Source organism: Mya arenaria, chromosome 12, assembly GCF_026914265.1.
Source record: "Mya arenaria isolate MELC-2E11 chromosome 12, ASM2691426v1".
Lineage (NCBI taxonomy): Eukaryota > Metazoa > Mollusca > Bivalvia > Myida > Myidae > Mya > Mya arenaria.
In genome coordinates, this window is record NC_069133.1 from 40930979 (window position 1) to 40943422 (window position 12444).

Consider the following 12444-nt stretch of genomic DNA (forward strand, 5'->3'; position numbering starts at 1 on the left):
ATATTTCATAGGGGTAATAATTATGTTTATACATATTACAGGAATCGTCAGAATTTTTTTTCAAATTTAGGTACGTTGATTTTGCATGATGAAGTTATATTTTAAAACAAATGAGGTAGAGCGAGACGGCGTAGCCCAATGACGTTGTTTTCATATGTGCAAAAATACCATTATTCAGCTTTAAAGTGAAACCTAGTGATATGAGTTTTTTTAATACGATTTTTACTTCTGAGTAATAGACTTCTAAACAACAAAACCGTTGCAAAATCATCCCAATAGTTCCTTTCAATAAGTTAAGCATGTTCGAATATCAAGCACAGAATTCTGAGATAACATCGTGCGTCGTATAGCTGATGTAAAAAGCAGAAATAGTCTTTAGGTTGCTTAAAGTTTTAACCCTTAGTCTAAATAAATATATGTTGTATTTCTGCACTCTAGAAGATCAATCTGTACAGACCTGATTTTTTTTTTGGAAAAAATCTTCCTTCCATATTTCGTCGTTATCCATTTTTTTTGCTCACTTCGGGTTAGTCCATATAAACAGCCGCTTCAGAGTCTTGGACGATTTTTGTATTAGCGACGTTTAGGGAACAAAATGAATATCCAAATGTTAAAAAAAGTTTCCTATACGCGCATTATTGTGGCTAACTTCGGATCAGATTTGTTAATTATTCTTACGTTTAACCTATAAAACGTTCGTGCATTGAGTCACAATGTTAGCAGCATTATATGCATGCATATATTTTTAATCACTGACATATTTACATACAACCCTTTTATTGGTAAAATAATCATCACCAAACTAACACGCCAATGCATTTTGTATATTTTCAAGAAGTTTCTTTTAAAGAAACCTTAGTTTATATTATCACCAGCTATTATAAGGAGACGATCAAATTGATCAAAATCTTGATGAATTACAATAAAGTCTACGTATACGTTTTAATGGCCCTTGTACGTAATAGTAATGATAGTATATCTGTAATATTGAATGTTGAACCTACAAAGGATGCAATAAGTAACACATACATTATGCAATGCTTATTAAAGACTTAAAAATAATACGTATTTTACATGGCCGAGAGTGTATGATAGGTTCAGCGTAGTTTTTTTGTGCAAACGAGGTTGACCTAGTTTCCTTGCGATCGGGTTGTGATGAACATATCTTACACGAGTTGCTGAACAAATTATAGTAAAAATGAATTTTTTCGCTGGAATTCTTTTGTTCGTAGTGAAAAATAGCAGTTCCATACAAGTACCTTTAAGGGGACATGTATAAGAGCTTTTAGAATGGCTAAATATTTGGATCTACTTATCTGGGGTGGAAGAACAGGAAAATCGCAATGCAACTTCCTGTTACCAAGAGAAATGTTCAATCTACCGACAATTAATGCTTTTAAACACTTAAAAGATTTTGATGCCATTCGATATTGGCAAACTTCCTTTGAGAACAAAAAATGATTTATAACGCGATATTGTAAATATACAATTTACGGATACGCCCTTTTATTTACTGATACTTGTTTTGCCTTTTCGTTTCTTTGTTATCGTTTTGCATGTGATAAGTTGCCGGTATTTATATTCATCTTTGACAGAGATCTCTTTTGTAAGAACAAATTACCCTGACATGAAAGCTCAATACACAACCATTTGAAATCAATGTCTATCAAAATGAAAATATTTTAGAACAAATAGATAATGTAGGGTCAAGTTTCACAGGGAAACTGAAGTTGCCTCGAAGTATTTAATTTTCCATTCATACGTTCCGGTCTGGAATACGCTGATAAAGTTCTAATGTACTTTTCAACAAAATCTATTGGCATTTTATAATTAAAAAAAAAATCAACGTGTCCAAAAAAGGGGCAAATTTGCCCAACGTGCGTATATTTGCCCCAGGGACTATTGGTGATAGTAATACAAATAGAAACAATGCATGAATACATGTAAATCAAATTTGTGAGTTAACTCAGTACTTCAGGAATTCTAACCTTTTTTGGTTTAACTAATGATTTTGGTGCAGGAGATGCACTGCCACGACCAGTTCTCTAATATATTTCTGCCAACTTATCTTGTTATCGTCTATTAATATTTTTCGCATTTTATGTGGAATCTTTTTCTGCATTTTCTATTTTCGCAAGTAACAAAACTATCGACGAATTCTGGCATTTTACATGAACTTATAGTTTTTTATTTTGAAACTCTAAGGAATACCAGAAAACGCTGCCGATCGCGAATTTTTATTTTCTTTAGGAAACAGATATTTTGTTTTTATTTTCTAGACAGCTGACTAGATGTTCCCTCATTTCACTTAACGAAATTGACATTTGTATAAATTTACACAATCATTCTTAAACAGAATTCTACAGCATTCGCAGTTGCAAAGACACCGCAGTCATGCCCATTTGGTTGTCGAACTCGCGAAACTTTAATCATTAGCTAAGATTTGATCCGATAGTAAACATTCCTTAACTAGGCAAAAATTGTGTTCAAATTTAATCACGTGCTCAGGATGAGGTACATGTAAATTCAATGGCAGGAACGTACGTCACGTGCACTTGCTGACATGATTCCATGCGGTTAATGAAAACGTCAACAAACAAGGAATTTTTCATTGTTAACACTATTCTCGACAAAACTCCATAACATGCAATAGCGCATAGAACAATTGTGTATTAATTGTATTCACGGTGATGCTTGATGCGGTGATGCTTTGAAATTGGAATAAGTATTTTTCTAGATCGTGTTTTCTGCGGACAAAATTATATTTCTTTAATCAACTCGAACGTTTTTATGTTATGTGTTTAAGGCGGTAAGTTATTGCTAAAATATCATATGAACCTTGTGAAATGGTTGTTTGACTGTTTGTCCGATTGCCATAAATGATTCCACGCCGACGCAGGGTTCCCGGCGAAAATTGTATTAATATGTGTCAAGGCATAATATGGGTGGCGTTAAAATAATGAAAGTGTGGATATTTCAATACATTTTTATGTGATGAATTTGTTTACTTTATATATCCCTTTAGTTGACTTTAACTATAAACGAAATGTAATTCCGTCCGCAGGGAGCACGATCTAGAAAAAATAGGCATATTCTAATTTCAGGCCTCGAAATACAAAGAGAATTTTTTTTATAATCCTGCATGAATAAGAATACTATATACTCTTAAAGAAATGTTTTTGAACAGGTTAGCCAACAAAAAATATCTGTACATTTCAGTGAAAGTAAGGCATTGTGCTTTATTATTATATCATATTTTTATTTCATACATATATTTTGTTATTTAGCGTTGATCCCAAAGATCGATCGCCAGACAACTGCCGGGGTTGATGGGGTGGGGGGTTAGTAGACTTCAACTGTTTTAAAACGTTTTTTCGTTGGTAAGATAATATCAGACTGATAATATTGCATTCGTTGTATTTGCCGTATTGCGGGACGTTCATGTTACATATATAGTTTTTACATTGATATACCGAGCAATAATTCAATTTCCGAGAACATACAGTATAGATGAATTGCTGGAATACGTTATACAAGTAATTTTGCATAACAAATACACGATACGTTCAAAATGGCTTTTGTTATAAATATTAACATATATATGTTACAGCTCGTGTCTTAATAACACATCTATTAATGCATGCATATTCTGATTCTTTACACACAAAAACTGCATAAAAATTCGTCGCCCAACATAAAATGTGTTTAATCATAAATATCGGTCGTACAATGCACTAGCCGTCTAAAAACTAACATAAACTTAGCATCGATGTGTACAATGCATTGAAACTTACTAACTGAAGTACCACATAGTTTACAATTTATTTCAGTTTAGCAGTTATTTCGTATTTTTCCATTAAAAAAGATTAGGTATGTGTATAGCTTAATTATGTCACCCGATTGGAGTAAGCCTTCGTAGCTCAGTCAGTACGACGCTGGACTGCAATTTTGGCAACACGGGCTCGAACACGGTCTCCGACACAATTTCTTTTTTACATTTTGGTACTTTTTTACAATTATGATATCAAAGCGTAACACATTCTATTAGATAATTGTCCTGAGATTCGTTACAGAAAAAACTTTTTTAGTGCCGATACGTGAAACAGCCCCTTTAAGGCCTCTAGATACAAAAAATACAAAAAAAAACTGTGAGACTCTTACACGTGTGGTCTCAGGGTAGGCGTATTTATATTGCGAAAAAGGTGATATAACGTACTTACCAGGTGAAAATACCCTCCTGAAACACCGAAATTCTTTGAAACGCCGCCATTTGATTTGGCTTCACACAATACCCCTCACTTAAAATTTGGCAAACACAAAACATGTTGGACCCCCTGAGTAAACGTCAAATAAAAATCAACATTAAATTTATGGAAGCCAGAACAAGTTGTATTGTAGAGCTGTTGAATATATGTTATATACAGGTAATCAAGTATCTTTTCAGCTTAATTGTGTCTGGTGAATGGCAAACTCAAGAATTCCCCGATTAAATTTGTTTTATTTTATTTAACATCTAACCGTTAACCCCAAAGTCACATTTTACGGTATAATCTAAGATGATCTTTAGTAAGTAGTTGTATTACCCATTTATACAACTGATAATTTCATGACACTATTCAGGGCTTTTTCTGTAGTACCCACGGGTCTGACTTTAGGACCCATTCCAAAAGCAATATATAAAATATTTTTCCCAATCCCCAGAAAGAATCCCAATCAAATACATTTTTTAGAAAGTCTTTTTACCTGTATTAATTGGTTCATTTTCAACATCCTAATAAATTATGTGAGGTAAAGGGATTGATATTTTTGGGGTCTTTTAAATTGAAATTAAACTAATATTAAATCATTTCCTAATTCGCAGGAGACTAGACAGCTTTTTCTTTAAACTGTAAAATTTCCCAATTTCGTTTCCTCAAATTGGGCAGAAAAAGCCCTGCTAACTATCGGTAGGAGTGACAAGCATAAACAAAAATGCTTTTTTTTTTATATTAAACAACACTGTTATTTACCTTTAAAACTGAAGAAGGTCTGTATTCAATTTTGGCGATTTTCGCAAAATCAAATAAAACAGTGTGTGTATACAACGTGATAAATTGCGTCATAAATTCTACGTCGGAAGGCAATATTATGCTTCGAATGAAGACTTAAAACAAAGATAACTTTTAACCTAATATTTTTTCACCATTTTAAATGAAACATAGCGCAGTCTACACCGATTACGGAGCCCCACCTTCGGTCTTTGACGAGAGTTTAGTTTATTAAAACACTTCGACAAACCTTTTTCAAATACGGCCGTCTGACGGAGCACTGTCAAAACATTATTTTGAAAACAGGTTTGTCGAAGTGTTTGATGAAACTAATCAACTTATCAAACTTCGGTTATAGGACGAAGGCGGGGCTATTTCAGCGGCATAGACTGCCCTTTGTTTCATTTAAAATGGTGTAGTAAAAGAAAACTTATCTTTGACTTAAGACTTATTTTAAGCAAAATGAGCTTTCCGACGTAGCGTATGTGACGTAATTAATCACGTGGTTTACACACACTGTAAAACACGTTAAGATAGCAGTAACAGTTTTACACGAGTGTGGTAAAATCGTTACTCAAGATGTGTATTAAAATTAAACACTGTTCCGACAAGCATGTTTCTGACCCTACGTTTTATTTGTTCTAGCCTCGCCCCTGGGTCTTAAGAAATCACTAAAATCGGTATCGAGTAAGTTACAATTATGGCCGATCGACGCGGTACCTACGTACAGTAGAATACAGATCTACCTGCCCATGGTCCACATTACACTCTGCAACTATAAGGATTCAATTAATAAAACATGCAATATTGCACACAAAAAGGGAATGCTGAATTAATTATAAAAAATGCATACTTCAACTCCACCCGCTAGGACAGCTCGCACTTAGAGCAGTATAATTCATGAAATGCACCAGTCAATTGTAACCACGCCCCCCCCCCGGTCCGGTGAATAGCGGGGACTTTGACTTTCGGTCCAGCCAACCCAGGATAAAATCCTCGCCCTGTGGGGACGAACTGGTGGTTAATACCCGGCCAAATGCCACCGCACCCTGGAGACTCTATATAAGGCCCAAATCTCCGCTAAATTTGGCGCTAAGACAAAACCACCACAGTCACCCGGCCCTGCGGAGCCACATGGGAAGTTAAAACACCGCCCATTTCCCCGGCTATCCCCGGTATACCCCGGACCTGGGGGACCGTGGTTACAGTTGACTGGTGCATAATCAGTGCTGGACCAGCGCGTGCACGCTCTCAATTAAAGTATCAAAACACAATAAACAGTTATGATCATATGCCTTTTAGCCCCTGGACATGTGTACATAAAGGTGCGAATGCATGGAGCGATAAATTATGTGGTCAACCTTGCATTTACATTGGTCAGTTGAAGGCGGGGACCAAGACAAGATGGACTGTTCGCAATGGTTGTCATTGGAATTGCAGGTATGAACTGTGAGTGTATTACATGCACTCTGCTTGCTGATTATTTGATTTGTACGAATATCCCCGAACTGTTTCTACTGATGTTATGCTAGTATTTTTTGCTTTCAAATGTTTTCAAACAGCAAAAAGCAAAATGTCCACAAGCTAGTGTGTTACCTTTATCATGAGATCTCTTAAAGTTTATTTTGTGCGTGTTTCAAATGGACTTGGCTAAAGAGACGCAATAAATGCACGTCATTAATGGCGAATGGTGGATAATTTAGGTGAGCTTTTTATATGAAGGAAATAATTCAACAATGGGCCGATTGTTCAGAACTTTGTAAAGTTATTAAATGTGATTAAAACTAGGTACTACGTTTCAAACTTTTCAGCGTGAAGTAGTTGATATGCGCTCATATATATTTCAGTAAAACTAGTTCAGCTGAAACATCTGTCTCAAAGCTTGATGCAAAAATCGTTAAGGGGACAAGTTTTGACACATGATAATTTAAAAAAAAACGTTGACCGACTTCCATCATTCGGAACATCTCGGCCATTTTCGATTCAAATCAAATCAAATCAAATTTTATTTTCAGTCGGTATGACATAACAGAGAAAACATTAGCTATGAATAGCTATTGACCGATTGAAAACGATATTAGCTGAGGAGTTCCGAATGTTCCCTTAAAGTTTTTTTTTCTGCCATTCTTGAAAAGGCACTTCTTGTACGATTAAAAAGTTTAACCCATTCTGGATGGTCTTGATAATTTCGTTTTTTTTTGTTTTAAGTATTTGCAATTATCTTGATTGTTTAGTTCAAGTTTGGTTGAATTTGTGATTTTTTGTCACATATTTCCGCGACGAGAGTTTTTTGTGAAAGGTGTCGTAAAAGCTATGTGTTTATATAAATTTAAGTATACAATGGTGGTTCTTGTTATAGTTATTGAGCCATTTATTTATTTTTTTACTTTTGAAACATATTAGTTAATTAATACTTTTTAATATGTTATATATACTACTTTTTTAATAGTATATAAACTATTGAAATAAGTGACTGCATCAATTCAATGTTTCAGTGTCCAACTGTCCACCTGAAGTGATGACACATGCAATGGAGTTGGTTATGGGTGACAATCACTGACGACAGAAGCTTGACAGCTGGACTGAAGCGGGTGATCAAAGTGTATAATTCAGCACATTTTGGTAAATATATAGCTAATGCTAGTATTAATGAGAAAAATAAATAGTTACTGTACAAGGATTAAGTTTGTAATGGATGGCAAGCCTTTTTAGCTCAGCTGTAGGCTGAGGGTGAGCTATTAGGATCGATGATTGTCCGTCGTCCGTCGTCTTTCATCTGTTGTACGTCCACACTTAGTTTGTTAACACTCTATGACTCACCTTTTTTGCCTCAATTGTCACAAAACATGGTCAGTAATTACTCTGACAAGTCGAATATGGGTCATCTGGGGTCAAAAACTAGGTCACAGAGCCCAAATATGATTGAAAACTTGTTAACACTCTAGAGGTAACATTTTCAGCCCAAATATCCTGGAAATTTGTCAGAAAGGATGTTTTGATGATTTCTAGCTCAAGTTCCAATATTGGTCATCTGGGGTCAAAAACTAGGTCACAGAGCCCAAATATGGAAATACCTTCTTAACACTCTTAGAGGTTACATTTTCAGCCCAAATGTTCTTGAAATTTGTCAGAAAGGTTCTTTCGACAATTTCTAGCCCAAGTTTAAATATGGGTCATCTGGGGTCAAAAACTAGGTCACAGAACCCTAATATGGAAATACCTTGTTAACACTCTTGAGGTAACATTTTTAGCCCAAATATCCTGGAAATTCGTCAGAATAGTTGTTTCGAAAATTTCTAGCTGAAGTTTGAATATGGGTCATCTTGGGTCAAAAACTAGGTCACAGAGCCCAAATATGGAAATACCTTGTTAACACTCTAGAGGTAACATTTTTAGCCCAAATATCCTGGAAATTCGTGAGAATAGTTGTTTTGACAATTTCTAGCTGAAGTTTGAATATGGGTCATCTTGGGTCAAAAACTAGGTCACAGAGCCCAAATATGGAAATACATTGTAAACACTCTAGAGGTAACATTTTCAGCCCAAATATCCTAAAAATTCATCAGAATAGTTGTTTCGACAATTTCTAGCTGAAGTTTTTGAATATGGGTCATCTTGGGTCAAAAACTAGGTCACAGAGCCCAAATATGGAAATACATTGTTAACACTCTAAACGTAACATTTTCAGCCCAAATATCCTGAAAATTCGTCAGAATAGTTATTTCGACAATTTCTAGCTGAAGTTTGAATATGGGTCATCTTGGGTCAAAAACTAGGTCACAGAGCCCAAATATGGAAATACATTGTAAACACTCTAGAGGTAACATTTTTAGCCCAAATATCCTGGAAATTTTTGAGAATAGTTGTTTTGACAATTTCTAGCTGAAGGGTGACTATGGGTCATCTTGGGTCAAAAACTAGGTCACAGAGCCCAAATATGGAAATACATTGTAAACACTCTAGAGGTAACATTTTCAGCCCAAATATCTTGGAAATTCATCAGAATAGTTCTTTCGACAATTTCTAGCTGAAGTTTGAATATGGGTCATCTTGAGTCAAAAAGTAGGTCACAGAGCCCAAATATGGAAATACATTGTAAACACTCTAGAGGTAACATTATTAGTCCAAATATCCTGGAAATTTGTTAGAAAGGTTGTTTCGATGATTTCTAGCTGAAGTTCAAATATGGGTCATCTGGGATCAAAAACTAGGTCACAGAGTCCAAATATGGAAATACCTTGTTAACACTCTAGAGGTTACATTTTTAGCTCTAATATCAAGGAAGTTTGTCAGAAAGATTGTTTCGATGATTTCTAGCTCAAGTTCGAATATGGGTCATCTGGGGTCAAAAACTAGGTCACAAAGCCCAAATATGGAAATACCTTGTTAACACTCTCGAAGTAATATTTTCAGCCCAAATATCCTGGATTTTTTTTAGAAAGGTTGTTTCAATGATTTCTAGCTCAAGTTCGAATATCACAAAATTTTGTGAGAATGTGAAGGGCATAATACATTGGAGAAGCCAAATCCCTGTTATAGGCCCTTTAATTTTCAACAAGTGTATAGCACAAAGTTCTACTGAGGTGAGCCATATAGGGCCATCTTGGCCCCGATTATCGAACCCATTTTTAAGAGCATAATATATTATATTTTTCTCAATCGTCCGAAAAAAATCCAGATCAAAAAAGAAAAAAATAAATATTTTATGAAAGTTTTTTTTACATGTACTGGTTCATTCAATATCCTAATAAAGTATGTGATGTGATTTATTGCAATAGATAGTTGCACCCCAAGGATTGATATATCAGCCTTTTCATGTCTATTGAAAGGGTAAAGAAACTAATATTTAATAATTTCCTCATTCGCAGGAGACTGACAAGCTTGTTCTTTTAACTGTAAAATTTCCCAGTTTTTTTTTTAGCTTGACTATTAGAAGAATAAGGAGAGCTATCCTTAAGTTACAGTAAAACTGTGAGGATCCAGCTTAAAATTGGTGTTGCACTTAATATTTTGTGAATACTTTTCTGTTGTTGTACAGGCTTTTAAAATAATTGATCTGAAAATATAATTCCTATTATTTCTGTTGTATTTTATGTTTTCTATTTCAGGCACTGGAATCCGAATGAAATCAAAAATGCCATTGTATGAGGATTGACCTGCAATGCATGGAAATCATCTAACACAACTGCAACGCCTACCTTGGGGAAATGAGTACAAGATGGAAACAAAGCATTCAGTGAAACATCTTGTCATCTCAAAATATTTGATGACTCAATACTGATGTGAAGTTGCAGATAAAAGTAATATGTTGGCCCGTGATTATTAGATACACCCAGACACATATTTTAAAAGGGTTATATGGTAAAGGATTTATGTACGCTTGAAGTGGTTTTCCTATATTAAGGAGGGAAGATAACTACAAAAACAGAAACAGAAGGCATTGGCAGACCAAATAAAGGAGAACTATTTTGTTCAGTTAAATTTTTAAGACTTTAGAAAAGCCTTTAATAGGGCACATCCTTACAAATGCCATATTGAAAACTGGGCTCTTTAAAATGTGAAAAGGTGAAAGTGGTCTAGAGGATATGCCTCAAATCCAAGGTTGTGGGTTCAAGCCCCTCCAAGATACTTTCTCATGACCTCAGGAAAAGGATGTCCGTACTTGTTTCTACTTTGGCAACCGACTTAAGAGTGCTTCTGTAAGCTTCCAGCTTGCATAGCAATCTGATTAGGCATAAAATAAGATACTAGCTGAATTGCAAACAGTTTTTCCATTTGTGTTGATTTGTTTTTCAGTCTGTTGGAATGTTTATTAGAAGTGATGAGCATTGCTTACTGCAACCAATATTTATTTTCTTTATTAAGTTGAATTTAACGAACACATAACATGACTTGTGATTTTACAGATGCATGTTTATTTTGTTGATTGTATGAGTTTATTTTCTCAAATGATGTAATAAAAGTTATTCTGAATGTCCTTTTTTTGTTTGAAGAAAATGTATTGAGGCTTTGGCATAGCATAGTGTCATCATCATCATCATTGTTGTGTGCAAATAAAACATTCAATGTATTAAAAACCAAACCGTCAAGCCAAGTACTCAAAGAGGCACAAGGATATTGCTAAAGAGACCGGTAATATATTTAGACAAATAAAATGCATAGAAATGCATAGAAAGATCTATACCTCTGACACATGGTAATGCTTTAGTCCTCTCATTGTGTGTTTATGGTTAAGACTGAGACTTACAGTATCTTTTATAATTAAGACTTAAATTTGTATGGCAACTTAAAGCCATTTATATATATATATATATATGGGGATTAAATGCCAGAAAGATTGTGCCAAAATACACTAAAAAGGGCTTGGCACAGAAATGAAAGTAAAAATGGGAGCAAAAACTAAATTATCATTAATTTTACATTGGATTGCATACAGATGGCTCTGTTATTGCTTGACTAATATTAAAAATAAAATTAAGGGACATGTTGATCAAAATTGTAATTATTCTTGTTTGCATTTTATGGAGTTGGACATTTAAGAGTCATTGTGTGAAGAGTGATCTAAAGGCTAATTATTCGAAATAGATTAAGTATTAATGAAAAAAGGTCTGGTATACATTGCTGAAAAGCTTAGTAACAAGGCTTAATATTTGTTCAAAAAAATAAATTGAGTATCTTATCAGTTACTGTTTTGGTGTTGTTGTTTTTAATAAAAAATGACAATTTACTCAAAGATATTGAGACTTATAATTATTGATTAAGACAAATGTAATGTGTAAAGAAACTTTTAATGAGTGGGCTTCTCCAAAGCCTAGGAGGTAAAGTTTGATCTATACCTCTGACACATGGTAATGCTTTAGTCCTCTCATTGTGTGTTTATGGTTAAGACTGAGACTTACAGTATCTTTTATAATTAAGACTTAAATTTGTATGGCAACTTAAAGCCATTTATATATATATATATATATATATATATATATATATATATATATATATATATATATATATATATATATATATATATATATATATATATATGGGGATTAAATGCCAGAAAGATTGTGCCAAAATACACTAAAAAGGGCTTGGCACAGAAATGAAAGTAAAAATGGGAGCAAAAACTAAATTATCATTAATTTTACATTGGATTGCATACAGATGGCTCTGTTATTGCTTGACTAATATTAAAAATAAAATTAAGGGACATGTTGATCAAAATTGTAATTATTCTTGTTTGCATTTTATGGAGTTGGACATTTAAGAGTCATTGTGTGAAGAGTGATCTAAAGGCTAATTATTCGAAATAGATTAAGTATTAATGAAAAAAGGTCTGGTATACATTGCTGAAAAGCTTAGTAACAAGGCTTAATATTTGTTCAAAAAAATAAATTGAGTATCTTATCAGTTACTGTTTTGG

At 34.0% G+C, this 12444-nt stretch overlaps 1 protein-coding gene across 1 annotated transcript in view; it reads right to left on the reverse strand.

Annotated features, from left to right (window-relative positions):
• LOC128210405 (uncharacterized) overlaps positions 1-12444 on the reverse strand; it is a 119817-nt gene that overhangs the window by 83004 nt on the left and 24369 nt on the right. The window lies entirely within an intron of this gene.